Genomic DNA, 22,060 nt, shown 5'->3' with positions numbered 1-22,060 from the left:
ATTCTAGTAAAAAATATAATAAATTTATAACTTAAAATATTGCAGCTTGGAGCTGATAAGTCGTTTACTAGATATGAAAAGATATGATTAGGAAAAAGCTAATGTAATTCTTGGTAACCATTTTGATTTCACAACCGAGTAGTTAGTAATGCGCATGCGTGTAACTGAAGCAGACGATAAAGCAAATATTTTTCTCTTCTCTCCCCCCAAAAATGAAAAAAAGTGAGGTGTTCTTTTCTGAAAGCTTTTTCTAACGTAAGGAGGTTGGGGGTATTTATTCCGAAGAGATTGTGAGTATTTATTCCGAAAGCCATCTCTAACATGGGGAGTTTTCGGTGTTTATTCCGAAAGCCGTTCTTAACATGGAGAAGTTGGGGTGTTTATTCTGAAAACTGTTACACATGAGCATTACTAATTCTTCGGTTCGGAAAAATGGCTGTTAGGGATTACATTAGCTTTTACGGTTGATAACAAATGTTTTCATATCTGGTAAACTACTTATCAGCCCAAAATTTAACTGTAATATTCGTTGTCAGTATACATGAAAACCTATAAAAGTCGACATTTCGAATGTTAACGGTTAGTTGTAGTTAATGTAAAAAAAAAAAAATATCGAAAAATTTATATTTTAGTCACTTATTATAAAAGTGACATTGAAATTAATATTTGTTTTCTCCAAATTTAATGATTATTTATATTTTATTAGTTGCGGAAATTTCTATTTTGTATTAAAAAAAAACTTCTACTTTGTGTTGTCATAATTTTCTTACAAATATTTGAATTCAGTAAATGTGTAAAGAAAACTTTTCAAACACTTTAGTTTGGTTTGAAATGAATATTTGTTTATCTAATCGATGAATAAATAAAAAAATAAACGATATATAGGAATGTTTTCGTCTTATTTGTTCACAAAAAAAGAAGAAAAGGATAAATCTAATATATAAAAGGCTATATGTCTGTCTGTCTGTCTTCATATTTTCAAACTCTATCTTCTCCGAAACTAAAAGTTGCACAGCAGCGCAAGGTGTGTCAGAAATTTCGTGAAAAATATTGAATAATTCCACTCCCTGTCTTTCCAAGCTTATAACTCCTCGAAAAATGTAATTCAAGCCCTAATTTCTTTTCAATTAAAGGAACAAGGACCAAGGTTTCATTAAAAAAAAAACAAAAGAACAAACAAGGTGGTTTAAAAAAAGATTTTAAACTTCGGACTTTACAGGTAAATTTCTAAAAAACACACCTTTTTTGTTTTAAATTTGAATATATTATTTATTGATCTTTTATCTTTAATTTTTGATATATAACACTTTGGTGAGTAAATTAATTATTTACTTTGTAATAGACATTTCAAAATGGGAGGCGTGAATTAATTCGACCTCGTGTCTTTCCAAGCTTATAACTACTCGAAAAATGTAAATCAAACGCTAATTTTTTTTCAATTAAAGGAGCAACGACCAAGGTTTCATTAAAAAAAAAAACCCCAAAAAAACAAAACAAAAAACAACGTGATTTAAAAAAAAAAGGTTTTAAACTTCGGACTTTACAGGTAAATTTCTAAAAAACACCTTTTTTGTTTTAAATTTGAATATATTATTTATTGATCTTTTATCTTTAATTTTTGATATATAAAACTTTGGTGAGTAAATTAATTATTTACTTTTTAATATACATTTGAAAATGGTGGGGTGGCGTGAATTAAAAAGAAAAACGTTTGTCTAAAATATTATATTCGGTTTATTGGAAAGAGCATAAAAATTCATATTGACCTGAAAATATCGTAAAAATTGAATCAATAGAAAAAGTTTGATAGATTTTTAAAGTTAAAAAGTTGAAAAATACTGAGCTCGTAAAATTCAATTAATTTCATTACTGTTTTCAAAAAATAGTATTTCTATTACTTTTTATACAACTTTAATAGTTTATTTTGGAAGTATAATCCATAAAGAAAATAAACAACCTACTTTTAAAAGAGAAATTACGAGTTTTTTTTATATTTTATTCGCAGTTTCGTGTTAGGGGTGTCAAAAATTCCTACAAAAATTCTGATACACCTACAGCAGCGCTAAGGGCCTCAAATGATTGGATTTTTTTATGAACCGTTCTTAATGAGTGTCACATTAATACAGTGGTAACGTCACCAGCTTTGAATATTGCAGTTTTGCTTTCGAGTTCGATTCTAGCTGATGCCACCCATATATATATTTTTTTACTTTTGAAATCACGACTTTATAATAATATATACGAAATCTGGACAAATTAAAATATAATTTTTAAGCGTATTTTACGATCGCCCCTCCCCTGTGCTAGTTATTTATAGATAAAGAGAGAAGTCGTTTAAAGTAACGGAAAAGCAACTTAGAGAAAATAAATTTTTCTAAAGGGAACAAAAGTAATAATTTAATTTAAAGAAAAATAACATTATTTAATTAAGGTTAGGCTATAAATATTTCCAATTTCAGAACCTTGAGTAATATTTACGTATTACTTTGAAAAAAAAAAATGAAGAAAGAAGAAAAGAAACGCAGGAATTTGACATTAGCCTAAGGAAGCTTTTCTATCAAAACTGTGCTTAGAATTTGTCCCCTGTTGCGGAAGATTTACTAAAGAAAAATATGAATCTTTTCATTAAAGTTTGTCTTCGTTCGTGTGGGATTTTCAGAAAATAAATCCAAAATATTTATCATTTTAAAGGACTGTAAAGGAAAGTTTTATTTTCCATTCCTGTAAATAAATATTTTGATTTCGCTTGCCGTAAAATACGTTTAAATATATTTAAAATCATGCAGATATTCGCATTTATTAATACAAAGCTATGATGGCAAAAGTAAAAAAAAAAAATGATATGATGTCACCAGTAGAATCGAAACCAAAGTAGTTGGCATTTATCACGCGTTCTCTACAAATGTTGTTATCGAGAGAAACACAATAAACGTTAAATATTGACACACTCAAGAAATTAATTTATTTGAGCATGCGCAGAAAGAAATAAAAACATGTCGTCCAGTTGAAATGAACATTTCGCATTTCAAATTGCCGATATATGTCTGTACGCGTTATTTATCAACACAAACAAAGATTTTCCTCGTTATAAACCATTCTTGGTGTATGATTATTATTTAATGTTCATTTCAGTGTAATGTGACCAGTTGTTTATGATTTAATCGGTTAAATATTTACACACACATACATCTACTGTTGTATTTATATATATATATATATATATATATATATATATATATATATATATATATATATATATATATATACTGACAATTCTCCACTGAATATTATATTGTATCCAATATATAGTAGTGGCCTACTCGCCGACATAGCTTGGTTGTAAAATACTATTTAATATGATATTTTAATTCATTCAGATTTCGTATTTATTATTATACAGCCAATACTCAATTGCTTTTATATCTCTATCTATCTATCAATCTATCTATCTATCTATCTCTCTCTCTCTCTCTCTCTCTCTCTCTCTCTCTCTATATATATATATATATATATATATATATATAGTAATTTATAAAATATATATGGCGATTAAGCTACACTGAATATTCCGCGTTTCATCCACTCTAGGATTCTTCAGGCTTAAGCGGAATATTCAGTGAAGCTTAATCGCCATATATATTTTATAAATTACTAACTGGCTCTACCTACGTATTGAGCACTTTTGAAGTAAATACTTAAAGTTTACGCATAAATTGATACTTTTGTATATTAATTTTTTGAGTAAATGAAGTAGTTATATATATATAAATATATATATATATATATATATGAATATATATATATATATATATATATATATATATAAGCGTAATCTAGGAACATATGTTTCACGGTACTACTGTTGCATAGGTGGGGTATTTTTAGAGAGAGACGGGGTACATCTTGATGATGAGAAGGAGAGACACTTATACAGTTCTCTAGATTCTTATAACATATATTTCTTCGTACTTACACATATATTGATGGAGAGGAAGGTTATCAGTTCTTATAACACAGGAGAGGGAGGCTGTCATTACTTATGATGGAGAGGGGGACATATTTCTTAAGATGGAGAGACACATTACTTAAGATGGCGTTTATACAGAAGTTCATTATAAATGAGGGAGACGATGTTCGTAGAAATGGTTCACATTACCTTAAGTTGTTGAGAATGACACAACACGAAGATGGAGTTACAAAATATGATGTTTCTTTTATTACATTCGGCCGGTTGCAATTATGATGACATCCAGGAATTCAAAAGTTGACTACATAATTAAAACTTTCTAACCCTTCGCTTCCAAAAGGGGGACTGCCTTCTATGACGATGTCAGCTCTCTCTGTAACTCGACTCTCAACCCTGTCTCGACCCGAATCTGTCTGTCTAACTAACTAGCAAACTATATTGAGAATTCATTTCTCCATGACATCATACGCATATCCAAAACCGTGATCGAACTCACGTGGAGAACTCCCGTGGTCTGAACATGCGTGATTCTCACATGTCTGCAGACAAGAATTCTTACTAACCTATTTTTTGACCTAACTTATTTTTCAATATGTTTTTTATTTTCTATTGTTCGCTTTCTATATAACCTTATTTTAATTCCGCTTTCATAAAAAGAATTGAATAATTTAATTCCTTTCCAAGTATCATATCTAAACTATTTTATGTGAAAACTAAACAATGGGTAAATTCCATTTCTGGCCCTATTCATGAACCTTGCTTACAAGGTTCGAATCTCGTCTATCCTACCTCATTTTTACTTATTTTATGCTTTTCTTACTTACAAGAAAAGGAGACCTTTTCTTGTAACATTGCCGCTCGTAAGCATAGTTTGATTATTCTAGAATTTGAACCTCAGACCATATGTAAACTACGGTCGAGTGCGTTAACCGTTAGGCCACGAGGTCCCAGATGTCTTTGCATGTTATTATTTAAATAGCATTTTAACTCATGTCGATTATTTGTTGATTTTTTTTATCGATAATAGAATAGGGGTTCTCCAACTTTGCAGATCTGGAAAATATTTCTCTCTTTATTTAATATTTGTCTCCAAACTTGGATACTGGAAAATATCTTTTCTTAAAGAAAAAAAAAAAAAAAAGAAAAAAAAATCGGACGTAAACAAAAATTATTTATTTATTATTTTACTCTTTATTTACTCTTAAAAAAAAAAAGAAATCGGACGTAAACGAAAATTATTTATTTATTTATTATTTTACTTACAAAATAGCTATCAACGAACACGTGTTTCGCAGTATTACCGCCGGTAAGCGTAACGTAACTGTTCTAGGATTCGAATCTCAGACCATACGTGCTATGGTCGAGTGCGTTAACCGTTACACTACGTTGCACAATATTTTGCCGCTTTTAAACTTATGTCGATATATATATACTTATATATATATACATATATACTTATATATATATATACATATATATATATATATATATATATATATATATATATATATATATATATATATATATAAAAGATAAGTCGTGATCGACCCTATGACCCTCTAGTCGCCGACTGTCAACCTCTGGTTACGTGGCGAACGCTGTTGGTAAGTGGTATTCTAATTCTTTATATAAAGTGTCAACCTCTAGAATGCTCAATTTGTTTATTTACAAACATCTTTGAATTATCGCTAATAGTTGTTGGCTATATCACTTATCATCGTGCTCGACCCAGAAAGCGGGACTCATATAATCATTCAGAAAATTGAAAAATTGAAAAATGACTCATAAAACAAGAAAATATCCGTTTCGTTATTTAATAACATTTGCATTGATGAAAACATGCTGTCAGAACACATTCACGTACACACACATACGCATATACACACACGCACACACACACAAACACGCGCACACATACGCACACACGCACACACATACGCACACACACGCACACACGCACACACATACGCACACACACACACACACGCATACACACGCACACACAGGCATACACATACGCACACACACGCGCACACACACACGCACACACATACGTACACACATACGCATACACACACGCACACACACATACGTACACACGCACACACACGCACACACGCACACACACGCACATACACACGCACATACACACGCACACACATACGCATACACACACATACACGCACACACGCATACGCACATACAGACATATAGGTTATAGAATATAGATCATTTGTAAAACGCTGAATGTCGAAAGTAATAGCAAATCCTGTGAACATAAACCAGAAAGAACAGTTAGAAATGTCATGCAACATCCACTAAACCTATGTAATTCTTACAGCTGCCTAGATAGAAAACAGACGTAGTGATATGGGACAAGAAGGAATAGAGAGTGGGAAAATTGTTGATAGCTGTTGCAGCTAGACGAGTGTTTTTGAGTAAGTTTTTTTTTTTTTTTTTTTTACATTTTCACTCCAAACAAGGCACATTGCCACTTTGGTGTAGGAGGCTACTATCAGGGGCAGCAACTACTGGGGCACTATGTTAGGATTTGGGCAGCAAGATGTCGGTTCACGTTACACGTGAACTTCTGCATGTCAGTACAGTTAGGGAAGCAGGGACCTGGAATGGAATTCCAGAGTCTAGCGGTTCTGGGGAAGAAACTACTGGAGTAGAAAGATCTTTTACATCTAGGGATCTCTACTAAGTTTGTCAAGGGAGGCGTGGATTGAAACTCAGACGGACACTTGCCATAAAATTAAGGATAGCAAAGACAGATTCGCAACATCTTTTATGTGAGAAAGAGTCTCCAGGGGGGGGGCATATAGGAGTATGCAAATATCCCCACTGAAGCATCTATAAAAAGTTAAATTTCATGATAGTTCTGGGAACATATACATGAAAGAACTGTTGAAAATAAGTCAAACACCATCCAATATGACTATGCAATCTATACAGCTACGTACCCAGAAAACGGAACCATAAAACCTGACACATTTTGATATGAGATCAAAAAGAGAAAGAAGCAACCTTATTAGAAGTTAGTGGTCCCAATGACGCTGGATTAAACATAGCTGAAAGGGAAAATATTACAAAATCATAAGGTTTTATGTACGAAAAGAAATTGGAATCCCGGGAAGATTTCCATCATTCCAGTAATTATAAAAGCAATCAAACTCTCTCTCCCACCCTCTCTCTCTCTTTCTCTCTCTCTCTCTCACACACACACACAAATAAATTCTGAAACTACCTGGCAAATATACCCGGTGAAGCAAGTGCAATAGAAATACAAATGGTTCCACTTAAAGGGACGGTAAGAATCTAATAAGTTAACTCTCGGTTGGAATGTCTGAGATAGCAGGTGAACGTCTGGCCTCCGGTAGGATTCACCATCCCCAGCTAAAACAAAATGTTAAGAAATTGAAAAAGAAAGAGTGAATATATCGTATTGATTATCTGTGCATATTTATATGATAATGCTTGACTATTAATATTATAATCCAATCAGTGAAGAAATCGATGTGAATACATCGATCTCGAACATCCGTTAAAGAATACAAAAAAAAAGATGATGCATTGGAGAATGGAAATTATTCATGTTGGAATCGCAGACAGAACTGGAATGGTTTGGCATCTGTGACAACAGCAGAATAGGATTTAGGCACCCCTCCCACCACCCTACCCCCGTTACTTGTGCGTCGCACACGCAATTGTTGCATCGCGCACGTGTTAATCGACTTTCGCGATCTCGGGCACGCGATTTGGTGATTGGATCATTACTCGGTGGAATTCTTTTATTTTCTTTTAATGTTATTGTTGTTGTTCAGTGAAGAGGAGGGGGAAGGGGGCGGTTTTGTTTACTTCGAACTGGAAACTTTTCGACTTTTTTTTTGGTATTGGCGATGAGGACTCGAGAAGAAACGAATTTCTTGGATCGAAGGAAATGAAAGCGACGAGGTCAGTATGGAATTGCGGAGAATATATTGAAGTTATTAGAAATGGTTAGAAAAAGAACAGATGTTTTAAGGAAAAGTATGGAAAACAAGAAAAGAAAGAAGGAACTAAAAAGAAGAATATGAAAACGTAAAGGAAAGCAAACAACAAAAAAAGGGAAAGAAACTGTGTGAAATATCGAGAATTAAAGAAATAAGATTAAAGAGACATCGATATATATATATATATATATATATATATATATATATATATATATATATATATATATATATATATATATATATATTCCCCGCTCTTCTCGAACCCCTCCCCTGTTCACTCTTTCACTCTTTCATCCCATAACAACGAACATTTCTGTAAAAGTCTGAGGAAGCTACAAACGGCCAAAAAACGGCCGGGTAGGTGAAACAATAATGTAACTTAACAGAAATATACGGTAATAAAAAATAAAACGCATATATATATATATATATATATATATATATATATATATATATATATATATATATATATATATATATATATATTAGTGTTGTAACGATTGATCGGAATTAGAATCGAAAATTGGACAAATCGGAGCTTTTTGAGGTATCGGTATCGGTATCGGAATCGGAAAAATTCTAGCCTATCTTCCGATGCCAAATCCGATTCCTTAAATTATCTTTTTTATTTGATTTTGGTTTAAGAAACATCGTCCACTGCTTGTAATTATAATAAAATAATAAATATTTATTGATTTAAACTCCCAGTAAAGTTAAAATCTCTAGACCACCCCCTCACAAGTGTGTTTTTGCGTTTGAGAAAATATAGGCGCATTTAACATATGTTTTTACAGCAATCGGGACAAAATAACACTTTTATAGTTAAATGCTTAGATATTTATAAAGAATCGGAGTCAGAATCGGTAATCAAGAATTTAGTAAGGAATCGGTACTTGTATCGGAATCGGGAAAAATATTTGCATCACTAATATATATATATATATATATATATATATATATATATGTGTGTGTGTGTGTGTGTGTGTGTGTGTGTGCCTTTAATAATTTGGTAAATTTCAAAATTATAAATTAGACTTGACGACATTTTAGAAGAGCGATATATGATAAAATTCTGTTTTTGGAGAAAAAATCCCACAGAGACGTGTGGAATGCTTCAGACAGCTTTTGGACAATCTTACTTCAATTGAGCATCAGTTTTTGAGTGACTTAAGAAATTCAAGGATGGCATAGGATCTGTGATGGATAATGAGATGTGTGGGATGAGTAAGGGAGTCAGAACAGTAGAGTTGATTGGCCAAATAAAGAATTTCATGGATAAGGCCCGTTGTGCGTCTACAGAGACAATAAGTGCACAGTTTGATGTCAGTGTGCGAGCTATACACACAATTATTCACGAAGAACTGAAGAAACTGAAGATTTTCGCGAAATTTGTCCCAATGGTGCTCAGAACAGATCAGAAAAAAGACGTTGTTATGACAACAGGGAAATGGGCGAGTTGATCAATTCAGATCCCGCAGTTATTGTTACCTGCGATAAAAGCTAGATCTACTGCTATAACACAAAGATCAAGTGATAGAATTCCCAGCAAAAGCATGTTTACTCTCCCAGACCCAAGAACGCCATCCAGAAACTTATGATGATCCTTTTGTTGGATAGCACGAGCATGATCTACAGGCACTGGGTTCCCACTGAACAAACAGTCAACAAGGAATACTATGTTGAGGTTTTAAGAGAGTTCAGGAAGAGATTCCGTCGAAAAAGGCAAACGTTCTTCAAATCAGGTTAGTGGCATTTCCACCAGGACAATGCACCAGTTCCCAACTCCATCCTTGTCACAGACTATTTGACTAAGATGGGCATTAAGACAGTTCCTCACCCTCCATATAAGTTAGATCTTTCTCCCTGTGACTTTTGTTTATTACCTAAGCCAAGATAAACGTTAGAGGCTGTCGTTATACGAAAATTTAGTAAATAAAAGAGGCTCACACAAGATGACTTCCATGAGGCCTGCCAGAAGTGCATTGCAGCTGGAGGAGATTACTTCGGAGGGAACTAGTATTTCATGTGTGGACTATCAATAAAAAGTGATGCACCTTTTATTCCTCTATAATTTAACCTGTTTATATTTGACTTTCAATTGAAATATTCTAGAATTCACGTCAATTTAAAAAATAACTTCAAATTGAGGAGACAAAAAGAAAGTCCGCAGCAACAAATTCGCTTAAAACCAGCTTAAATTATCGGCCCAAAATCAGTTTAAAATATCCACCAACAGGCAACAACACATTTCTAAACGTAATTGTTTTTGTTCCAGGTTATACAACGTAAGATTTAGTCTATATGCCACGACTTTCTCTTAGTAACCGCCAGGAGCATATTAATCTCAACCTTTCTGATTTATCCAATCGGGAAATCGAAATGTGATGAGAAAATGGTACGAAAGACTGTGCAAAAGCACCAAAAACACCGGCAGTGTTCGTGACGCCTCTAAATCTGGTCGTACTAGAGTTACTTCTAACATGGAAGACAATGTTATCAAGATCCGCAGACTAAGAAACAGATTTGAAACGGCTCCCAAAATCTAAGAACAGTGCAATCTTGTTAAAAAGTGCTTTCTTTCTACCGTCAAGAACAGATTAAAGGAATTTAATTTGCGAGGATATGTGGCTAGACACAAGTCAACGGTTTCTGTAAAGAACAGAAAGCGTCGTCTGGACTTTGTCAGATGCAATGAAGATCATGACTCTTCATATTGTTCAAAAGTGCTTTTTAGCGACGAAAGCAAGTTAAATAGGCTAGGCAGTGACGGTAGGCAGTACTTCCGTCGGAGGAAAGGCGAAAAATTTAATCCTAGGTGTTCAGTTTCAACGCTGTAAGGTGGTGGAGGTTCAGTTTTGGTGTGGGGTATTGTTAGTACCAATGGTTCAGGGCCTATAGTTCGCTTGCAAGGTCGAATTACTTCGACCAAGTACATTAATATGTTGAGCATTTTCTACCCTACTTTGGTCGGAATTTTGGATAATCATCCCATCTTCATGCAGGATAATGCTCCCATTCACACAGCTGGCAATGTCAAGAGGTTCCTGGAAGAGTATGATATTCCGTGTTTGGATTGGCCTGCACAATCTCCAGACCTCAATCCTATCGAAAACGTATGGCATTACATCAAGGAACAGTTACACAATGATAAAATTTCAAATTTGGAAGAACTGTGGACAAAAATTAAAGAAAAGTGTGATGCCCTTTCCTCGGAGTATTGCTGCAGTCTAATTCAAGGAATTCCCAAAAGTTTGCAGGCTGTCAAATTGCAGAAAGGCTATACTACTAAATATTTACTAGTTTATTGTGTTTCTGTTGTGTTTGTGTTGCATTAATGTCCTAAATTTATATTTAAATAACAATTGTCCATTGTGCGGACTTTCTTTTTGGCTCCTCAATTTGAAGTTATTTTTTTAAATTGACGTGAACACTAGAATATTTCAATTAAAACTCAAATACAAACAGGTAAAATTACAGAAGAATAAAAGGCCAATCAAATGAGGTATAGTTTGTTTAAACAGTTGCATTAAATTTAGCTTAAATTTGCAATTTTTGAAAAAAATTACATGTGCGGACTTTCTTTTTGTCGCCTGTATATATATATTTAAATAAGTGTTTTGCAGTACAAAACTTATAAAGCGCTTTAAATAAGGTTGGGAAGACTCTAGGACCCCCTTTCATCAACAAACTCATCAGGAGTCAATCGTTGAATTTCTATCAAGTGTAAAACAAATGTCACGCAAGAGCGAAGACTTAAGTGGAGATTACTTATAAAATTATAACGAATGGATGAAATGAAAAAAAAAAAACTTATATATATATATATATATATATATATATATATATATATATATAAATTAAATGAAGGACGAATGGACGAATGGGATACGTTGAAGAATATGTACAATTGTATAAAATATATGTACAAAATGGGATATGTGGGAAGTTAAAATTTAAAATATATCCCCAAATAAGTCCAAAGATTTTACGAATTCCTTCTGTCGACAGAGAGAGGGCCTGCGTGAGAGGATAGAGACTGACTCCAGAATCCTCAAGTGATTCGAAGAGTCAGCCCGGTGTAAAATCCTAAACCAGTCTATTTTATATGCATTGGCACACGCTGGATTTTCAGTACCCCAGTTATATATCTAGTCTGAAGTAAGTATGATTTAAAAAATAGAATGTAAGGAGAAAAATGAAAGATCGAAAAAAAAAAAACGAAACACAGAAAGAATAAGGAAAATGAAAATTGAATAGAATTTCATTATTTAAGGGGGGCAGCTTAAGAAATGTTTACATTGGATTTGAAGGCGTCCATACTTATAGTCAGCTTAAAAGCAGGCGAGCAGAACAGAGTTATAAAGGCGAACAGTTCTAGGAATTTTGTATGTATTTTTAAAAAAGCTAGTCGGGCAATCAGCCAGTATTACGCGCACATGAATATACCGATTTTAATATTTTTTCCCGATTCGGATACAATTATTAATTCAGCTTCTAAAATCTCCTAAAAAGCAGATTCAGTGGGGAGTCCTCATCTGCTTTTAAAATATAAATATACTTTTAAAATATAAATATACTTTTAAAATATAAATATACTTTTAAAATATAAATATACTTTTTCGTTTTCATTTGAAAAACTTCTCAATATTTTCAACTTATGTATCGTATCCAAGATTTTTATAAACTCATCGTCAGATTGTCATCGATATTTCTCACTTGTGCCAGCAATAGAACATGGAGTTTTAAACTACTACTACTACTACTACTAATAGTATTTTTTTTTAATCAGAAATTACGCTGAAATATTTCCGATTCCAATGCAGTAAAAAAGTCCGATTTCTCCAATTCCCAATTCCGTTTAATCGTCCCAAAACTAATATCAATCCAATAACAAGAGGCATATCCATAGTTTCGTACTTTACATTCCTTTGTGAAAATTAAAATCAAAATGTAATGCTACTAAACCTTCTGTCAAGAATCTTTATTCTAATTTTGATCGAAATCTTTTAAACGATTTTCATTCTACAAAATGTTTACGGTTAAAGTCTTAAAACTTAAGGGATTTTAAAATTATACTGGCATTCAATAAAAAAAAAACCTTGCTTAATTGACTAATGACTATATATCGAAGCCAGTGTCAATCTGAAATATTACGTCGTTTAAAAATGATTTAAACTTCTCGGAACAAACTAAACAGAATCTAGATTACTTCTTAAAATGAACTCTTCCATGTTGGCCGTGGCATCTTGCTGATTCTGTACAGTTCTAGGAGGTCCTGCGCAATTCTAGGTGGTCCACCCACCCAGCCTTCTCTTTGTCAGAAAGTGTTAGTTTATTGCTAATCGCTCGAGACGGCCCTACCGGGAAATGCCAACGGGGTTGCCCAGACAATTTTTGCAGACCAGAGTTCTCTTCCTCTAGGGCCTTGTCTCTTCAATCCCACTTTCCGACCCTTGTGTCATAGCTCACCACCGTGGTAAAATATCACAAAAAATCGGAGGTATCTGTATGTTTCATAAAGAGCTTCCGTCCCTATTTACTCTATTTTGAATAAAAACAAATTAAAATAAATATATCCCACATTTTGACCACTTGCGCATAACAGCTCTGTTCCAAGTTTTGTAATGATCGGTTAGTTAGTTTAGTATTAATTTATGTGCCTATATAAACCTATACATCTATAGAAGCATAAACATACCAAACTTTAGACACAGGATGAATAAATGTTCATAAAGTCATTGAGTTCGCTTGCTCGTCAGAGAGAGCAAGAAATATATATATATATATATATATATATATATACATATATATATAGATGGATAAATAGATATCTATTTTTCTATATATATATTTATATAAAGATATGTATAGATAGATAGAGTTAGGTAGATATAGATAGATAGATAAATAGAATGAGGTAGATATAGATAGATAGATAAATAGATAGATAGATATAGATAAATAGGTATAGATAGAGACAGAGAAAAGATGAGGTGAAAACAAAACAGTTTTACTTTTAACGCCCACGCGCACCAACCGCAGTGCGAATTAATCGCGTATTTATTCTACAAATGCGAGCTTGATTGAAAATTGTCTTTGAAATTCTCAGATGAAACATCGAGATTATCTTGAATTTTTAATTAGTTTCTCCTTCATCTTCTAATTCGACTAATTGCCACGCTGATAGCAGTATCGGTTACAAACAGTATTTACGTAGTGCTTAATAGTGGTAGTAACAGTCGTCGTATTACTATTATTATAAGTAGCATTAGAAGTAGTAGAAAGAGTAACAGCAATAATAGTAGTCATAGTAACGTTTATGAAAAGTTTGGTTTGTTTCGCTGCTTCATTTGACACATTTCGTCTTTTTTCGGTAAATCATTTGATGTCATAATTCGCTAATTTTTTTTTAATAATTTTAATTAGTGTTTCTTTTAATTTAATATCAACATTTCGTACAGTATTCATGTTCCTATTTACAATGCCTCCCCACGGGACAGAGTTAGACACCAAAATCGTTTTTTAACGTGGAGAAAAGGAACAAAAATAAAAATTGTCTCAGTCGCGAAGGATTTCTTCTCCACTGACACAGAACAAGAAATTGAAGTGCAGCATCTGAAGAACAGATCTTGTCCCGAAGGCCAAACAGTACTCATGTGAACTCGTGAATATGACGCGAAACCGATTTTAGAGTTTCAACATCTATCTCAGGGTTGGCTTCAAAATTATCAGAATTATTTCACGTGGATCATATTCAGCTTATCTCCCTTTGATTATACTGACCAATGGAGAATCCACTTTTCTGTCAAATATCTAATTCCATCCACTTCAGAGCGATCTCTCTCTCTCTCTCTCTCTCTCTCTCTATTTCTTTCTCTCCTATCTGACTTGGCTTTAAAAGCCATCGAACGCGCTCCAATCATCTAGCTATTTCTACATGACTTTCATAAACTCTGTTTTTTTACACGTGTCTCATGTTTTTTTTTTCGTCACATGTTTTCTTACTGTTTGTATTGGGACATAATTGTTTTCTTTTACTTTTCTTAACAAAGGAGTCACCACTTATCAAGGCCCAAGAGGTTATAAGGGTTAATGAATGTCAGGTGGTCGTAATTATTGGATAGAATTTGATTGTTTAAACAGACAGCTCAACAAGAACTTGCTTGCATTGGACTTGAAAACAACCATGTTGTAGTCAACTGGAAAGCAGCCTCGCGGTATAGAGTTCCACAGATGTGCAATTCTAGGAAAATGAAACTTTGTTAATGGAATAGCGTTTAGTTTTAGGCACAGATAGAGAGTTGAGAAAATTGCTGACAATGGTTGTAGCTAGACGACTGTTTATTATGAATGTTTGGCAGGAGAAGTGGATTGAATTTCTATTGAGCAGCTGTCATAAAATGATATAGCAGAGATAGACACGCAACGTCACTTCTGCGAGAAAGAGATCGTAAGAAGGAGGAGAGGAAACCGCCAACTAGATTTCGAAGTCGGTTTTGAACGTTGTCAAGGCAGGAAAGGTTGCTTATTACTGTATCTGTGATCTTACTCCTCTGTTTATTCTATTAAGTGCCATATTATGTAGCAATGTAGATGAAAGTTAATATCTGAGAATTTTTTGTGTTAATGTGGCGGGGTCGTTTCCAGTCAAAAAATGAAGACCATTATGGTAAGTACCAACATTGTTTTCCTTCTACCTACTGGCCTGGTATTTGGTCTTTTCAAAATTAAAGTCAAAAGGCATCTCCTGTCTTTAGAATAATAAGCTTTCGATCTCGTTAACTTCTTGCAGCAAGTGGTTTCATGCCTTATCTCGAGTGATTTCCATAAAAAAAAAAAACATTGATCAATGGTATGGACTGCGTTTGATTACATTTGGGGCATTCTACAACAAGAATTTGTTGACATTAGAGTTGAAGACTTGTGATCAGCAAATAAATAAAGGTAAGGAGAAACGGATTGCTATTATTGATCTCCTGCTGCTATTTAGCAATGATTAAAAGTCTGATTCTTTGCTAATCAAACTGTGCAGCAAAAAAATCCGTCTATGAATAACTACATAAGTTTTCCTTCTCAGGTAAAGAACTGTTGTTAGCTTATGTATCCTGCTGCTTTTTTGGCGCAATGCAGAACCTTTTGTATATCAACAAATTGGAGTGTTTATACATTTAGGATGTCATTTACAAGCGAATCTTAAATTGGCCAAATTATTAGAGCTGACGACTGTCAACTCTATGGTTGAAAGTTGGATCACGGGCAGGAATATATATATTCCTACCAATATATTATATATATTAGAGAATGTTATATATATATATATATATATATATATATATATATATATATATATATATATATATATATATATATATATATAATAAATTCCACAGCCAAACAACGTCGCAGCTCACAACCATTTTGAATATATATATATATATATATATATATATATATATATATATATATATATATATATATATGTATATATATGACGTTCTCTAATATATTTAATATATATATAGCCACGCTGAAGAGCTGTAATTGAGCGGAATAGTCAGTCGGCGGATGACTACATACGTGGCGCATAAATCGCTTAATTTTACAATAAGAACTCTTTTTTCTTTTTGTAAATTATTGATTTTTTGTTACATGGTTTAAAGATTGGAATTTTATTTAAATATAATAATATTACGTAAACGAACCCTATTTCCAGTTATCGCTTCTGTTGCGCAAAATAAAGTCTATTCCTTGATTGAATAACCACGGAGAAAAAAAATGATGGCGACTTTTTATACATGTTATAACGCATTGCCAATTTCACACCTCTTCATGTCCTCCTTCGTTCTTCTGTCTTCCAACCCTCCTAGCTCCTACATTTTGTTCAGAATAAAATATTTCCTTAGAATAAGACTGGTCGCTCATCCTTACAACGTGATCAGCCCATTTCAAACGAATTGTAACAATTAAAACCGCTATACTAAATCAACCAAACGACCTTGATATTTAATTGTTAAAAATATTTCTTAAAAAGCTCTTTGTAAGGCAAAGTGACTTATTCACAACCCTGTACATTATATATATATATATATATATATATATATATATATATATATATATATATATATATATATATATATATATATATATATATATATAGTGGAGATGGTAATTAATAAAAACTGAAGAAAATGCTCAGTACTGTTGTAGAGCAAATATGTGTTTTATTTTTTATTACCGTATCTTTCTGTTAGGTTACATTATTGTTTCGGCTACACGGCCGTTTTTTTTTTTGGCCGTCTGTAGCGTCCTCAGACTTTTACAGAAATAATAAAACGTATATATATATATATATATATATATATATATATATATATATATATATATATATATATGATTACTTTATTTAATCACATAATTTAATATACGAAGATATAATTTATGCGTAAATTTTCCGTATTAATTTTAACAGTGCTCAATACATAGGTAGAGCTATGTAGTAAATTATGAAAATATATATGCCAATTAAGCTACACAGGATATTCCGCGTTTCATTCTCATTTTTATGATGAGGCATAAGGCCTTACAGAAATGGTTGGTTAGTATTAGGAAGAACTGTTTTTAGAAGGAATACGAGAAGAAAAAAGAGGGAAAGAAAAAGAAGGAAGGTTTTGGGGTAGGAGATAATAGGGGGAGACGGTAATGACAATATTTCTGTTTTGAAGGGATATTAGGTTGTATTGTGTGTGTGGGGTAGCAGATTCAGGTAGGCTTGGGTGGAGATATGTGGATATAGGGAGGGGGAGGGGAAGAGAGGTTGGTAAAGAGAAAAGAGAGGGAGTAATGAGAGGAGAGGGAAAATAGGGGTTTCAATTTTTGGGTTTTTAAATTTTTACTACTTTTTTTCCCTTGTTCGATAAGGTATATTAATTAGATGAGAGGGAGAGAGAGAGAGAGGGAGAGAGATAGATGGGAGGAAGGGAGAGAGTGAGAGAGAGAGAGGGAGGGAGAGGGAAACGGTTAGTGTAGCTGTCATGTTTGGCAGTTGCAATGTTTCATTTACAGTTTTTGTGGTCGCTGTTCATTTCATAGTGGGTTGTTTTTAAGCAGTTAAGAGTTAATACAGACGTTGACGCACGCATAAAAACGCATAATACATATACATACATATTACACACCAATATGTAGACATATATATATATATATATATATATATATATATATATATATATATATATATATATATACTAGCTAAAGTACCCGTCGTTGACTGGGTTCTAAAACAGCTTACAGAAAATGGACTCTGATTAATGAAAGTATGATAGGTTATGAAAAGGAAGGGTTGTAAAGAGATAGCTTCGAATGTGGGGGTATCAAAACCAAAGCAAAATATGATGAAAGTCAAAATAAAATAGATAAACCCCATAATTTATTATACCATACCTGTTTACATTGAAACACTAATCACAATATTCTGTGGATCTATATTAAAAAACCTTGTTAAACTTTGTGACATATTTCCATTCTATGGAGGTCATGCGCGAACAAACACCCCATAATTATATTATACCATATTTCTTCAAACTGAAACATAATTATCAAAGTATACTTACGCAGATAGATATGAAAAGCCTTTATGAAAGTTTGTGCCTATTTCCATTCTATGGAGGCCAGGCGCGAACACAGACCCCACAATTTTATTATACCATCCCTATTTAAGTTAAAACATACTTATCAAAGTATTCTAATGTACATCTCCATCAAAAACACTTGTAAACGTTTTTTTTATTTTAAAATGTTGTATTTCCATACTTTGTGGACCAGGCGCGAACGCAGAACCCACAATTTTATCATACCATTCCTACTTAAGTTAAAACATACTTATCAAAGTATTCTTATGTACATCTATATCAAAAACACTTGTAAACGTTTTTTTTATTTTTATTTTAAAATGTTGTATTTCCATACTTTGTGGACCAGGCGCGAACGCAGAACCCACAATTTTAATGAACCACCGTTCTGCCAGATCAAACATACCCATTCCTGTGTCTCGATACATCTTCTATCATTATATGCAAGCAGTTTTTCAAAATAGTCAATATTATAGGAGCCTATTCGTGACCATACACACACAAACGTTCAGATTTATATATATATATATATATATATATATATATATATATATATATATATAAATAACTTTATGTATTGGCATACGATTTTATATAAGGAGATATAATTTTTATGTATCGATTTTCATTATTTACTTCTAAAAGTGATAAGTACGTAAATAAAGCGAGGTAGTATGTTATGAAAATATATTTATGGCAATTAACCTGCACAGAATCTTCCGCGTATCCTCCTCGGTTCGTGGGGACTAGCCTGACGTGTCATTACAAAGATGAAACGCGGAAAATTCTGTGTAGCTTAATTGCCATATATATCTCCATAACAATATAAATATGTGTGTGTGTGTATGCGTGTGTGCGTGTTTTTAGTACATGTTAAATATGTATTTATTTGTTTCTGTATGTCGTCGGTAATTGCCTATGTTTCTCTATATTTTGTACATGTAAAGTTGACTTTACTATTTTGCGCATGCGTGTAGCAAAACAAGAAACCTTCTTGTTTTGCTTTCTGTCTATTAACGCATGCGCAATGATACATTCGAGTCTCAGCTGTAATCTAAGCGGAACAGTTCCCTCCCCTTTTAAGACAATGTGTATCTATATTTTTTGTTGTTAATTTCTATAGAGGTATAAAATAATGATAAAAGCAACTGTAGTTTGGCATCAACTTTTGAGATCAGAAGTTGTTTACGTTTTTTCGATTCCAATTGTTATTGCTATTAGCCGCGTCATCATTGTTGCCATGGATGTGTAACATCCAATTATTTTAATTTCCACCTTTTATTGTTTTTGTTTCTTGATAATATTTATTAGTCCTAATATAATAATAATAATAATAATAATAATAATGATGATAAAATGATAATAATAATAATAATAATAATAATATCCCTCCCTCTCTCATCTTTTAATTTCCACCTTTTATTGTTTTTGTTTCTTAATAATATTTATTAGACCTAATAATAATAATAATAATAATAATAATAATAATATGATGATGATGATGATGATGATGATAATAATAAAAATAATAATAATATCCCTCTCTCTCTCATCTTCCTCCCCTCTCCATTTCTCTTAGCTTCCTCTGACCTATATTCCTCTCTCCTCCTCACCCTCCCAAAAAAGGAGAAAAAAGTCTTTGTGGTGCCAGCATTGGCTGGCACTACACGAAATAGTCGAAGGTTCAAGGAGGATGGAAAGACCGAGGAGTGACAGCACTTACAAGACCTCTACATTTCTCTATACCTTACCCGATAGCTTCCACGGGCGTTCTAGAGACCATCCAACCCCGTGACTGATACTCTCGACTCTCCGACTTCAACTCCGACTCTCTAACTCGCTAAGGTTTATATATCAAAACTATTTCTTTGTTTGCTCAACTCTCTTTGATGTCAGAGGTCAATCGTATTGTTATTCTAAATCAAGTTTTGTTTATCCGAATTCTATTTGTTATTGTTTCCTAAAATTCCAAACTGATCTTCCATGATATTAAATTCAATTACAACTCGAAACATAATTGTTTTATCTTCCCCAATTCCTCACCATTGTTCGTATTTAAAAACATCTACATTTCGATAACAACGATCATAATAATAACTAGCGGGACCTGTGGAAACTCCACGGGGGGCTCATTCATATGTAATATATTGATGTTGGCATTCTGTAGATGTTCAGCGTAAATGGAGCGGCTCTTATATTATTGTACCTATTTACAATGCCTCCCCATGGCACAGAGTTAGACACCAGGGTCGTTTTTTAACGTGGAGAAAAGGTACAAAAATAGAAAAATTGTCTCAGTAATGAAGGACTGCTCCTCCACCTAAAGAAAAACAAGAAATGGAAGTGCATCATCTGAAGAACAGATACTACACTTTGATCTTGGCCAATTGTAGCTTTTTAGTTAAAACTGCAAAAGTATTTATCTAAGCTAGAACAGACGCCCGGCAAAGCCCGGTCGTAAAGTACGCTCAAATATGATATTTTAATTCTTGCAAATTTCGTATATATTATTATAGAGCTAATGTTCTTTCGATTTTTATATATTATAAAGTTGCGATTTCAAAAATAAAAAAAAATATATCCATATGACAGAGGTGAATTAGCTTGAATCGAAACCGAAAATAAAACTTATGAAATATATATATATATATATATATATATATATATATATACATATATATATATATATATATATATAACTTGAATTCCTTCAGTCATAATCGAAATCGAAACCAGAACTTATGAAGAATTCTTGATAAATTATATATATATATATATATATATATATATATATATATATATATATATATATATATATATATATTATGGCAGTAGAGTTTAGTTTCCTAGAAGTACATCCATTGAAACAACATGTGTCTACCAAAAAATTGCTCAAGGACAGAGCAGGTATATTTAATTTATTTCTACAATCATTGATGGCTACATATGTGCATACATGTTTCTGTAATCACCCGTTATTGGGGAGATTACGTCTTCAGACCAATAATTTTCCTTGAAAAACCTCGAGGGAAATACTTGGCCTGAACAAGTAATCTCCCCAATAACGGGTGATTACAGAAATACGTATGCACATATGTAGCCATCAATGTTTGTATAAATTGATTATATATATATATATATATATATATATATGTATAATAGATGACTTAAGTGCCATCAGCTGAAATCGAAACAAAAAACCCAAACTTATGAAGAATTCTTGGTAAAAGTATTTATAACAAGAAATAGAAGTACCTAACAATTAAACGACCCGGATGTAAGCGTGACACAGAAAATAACACACGCGCTATTGTATTAATATATAGATAATCGCATCGGTCATTTGGCGATGCCCGGCATATATTTCCAATATATAGTTGGGTTACGTTAGTAGTTCGAGAGTCAGCATGATTCTACACAACCATTATTTCTTTTGGGAGAATGAAAGTACAGTACAAGAATATAAAATA

The sequence above is a fragment of the Euprymna scolopes genome, chromosome 28 (assembly GCF_053919585.1).
Source record: "Euprymna scolopes isolate OS-2025 chromosome 28, ASM5391958v1, whole genome shotgun sequence".
Lineage (NCBI taxonomy): Eukaryota > Metazoa > Mollusca > Cephalopoda > Sepiida > Sepiolidae > Euprymna > Euprymna scolopes.
Note: the sequence above shows the minus strand (reverse complement) of the source record.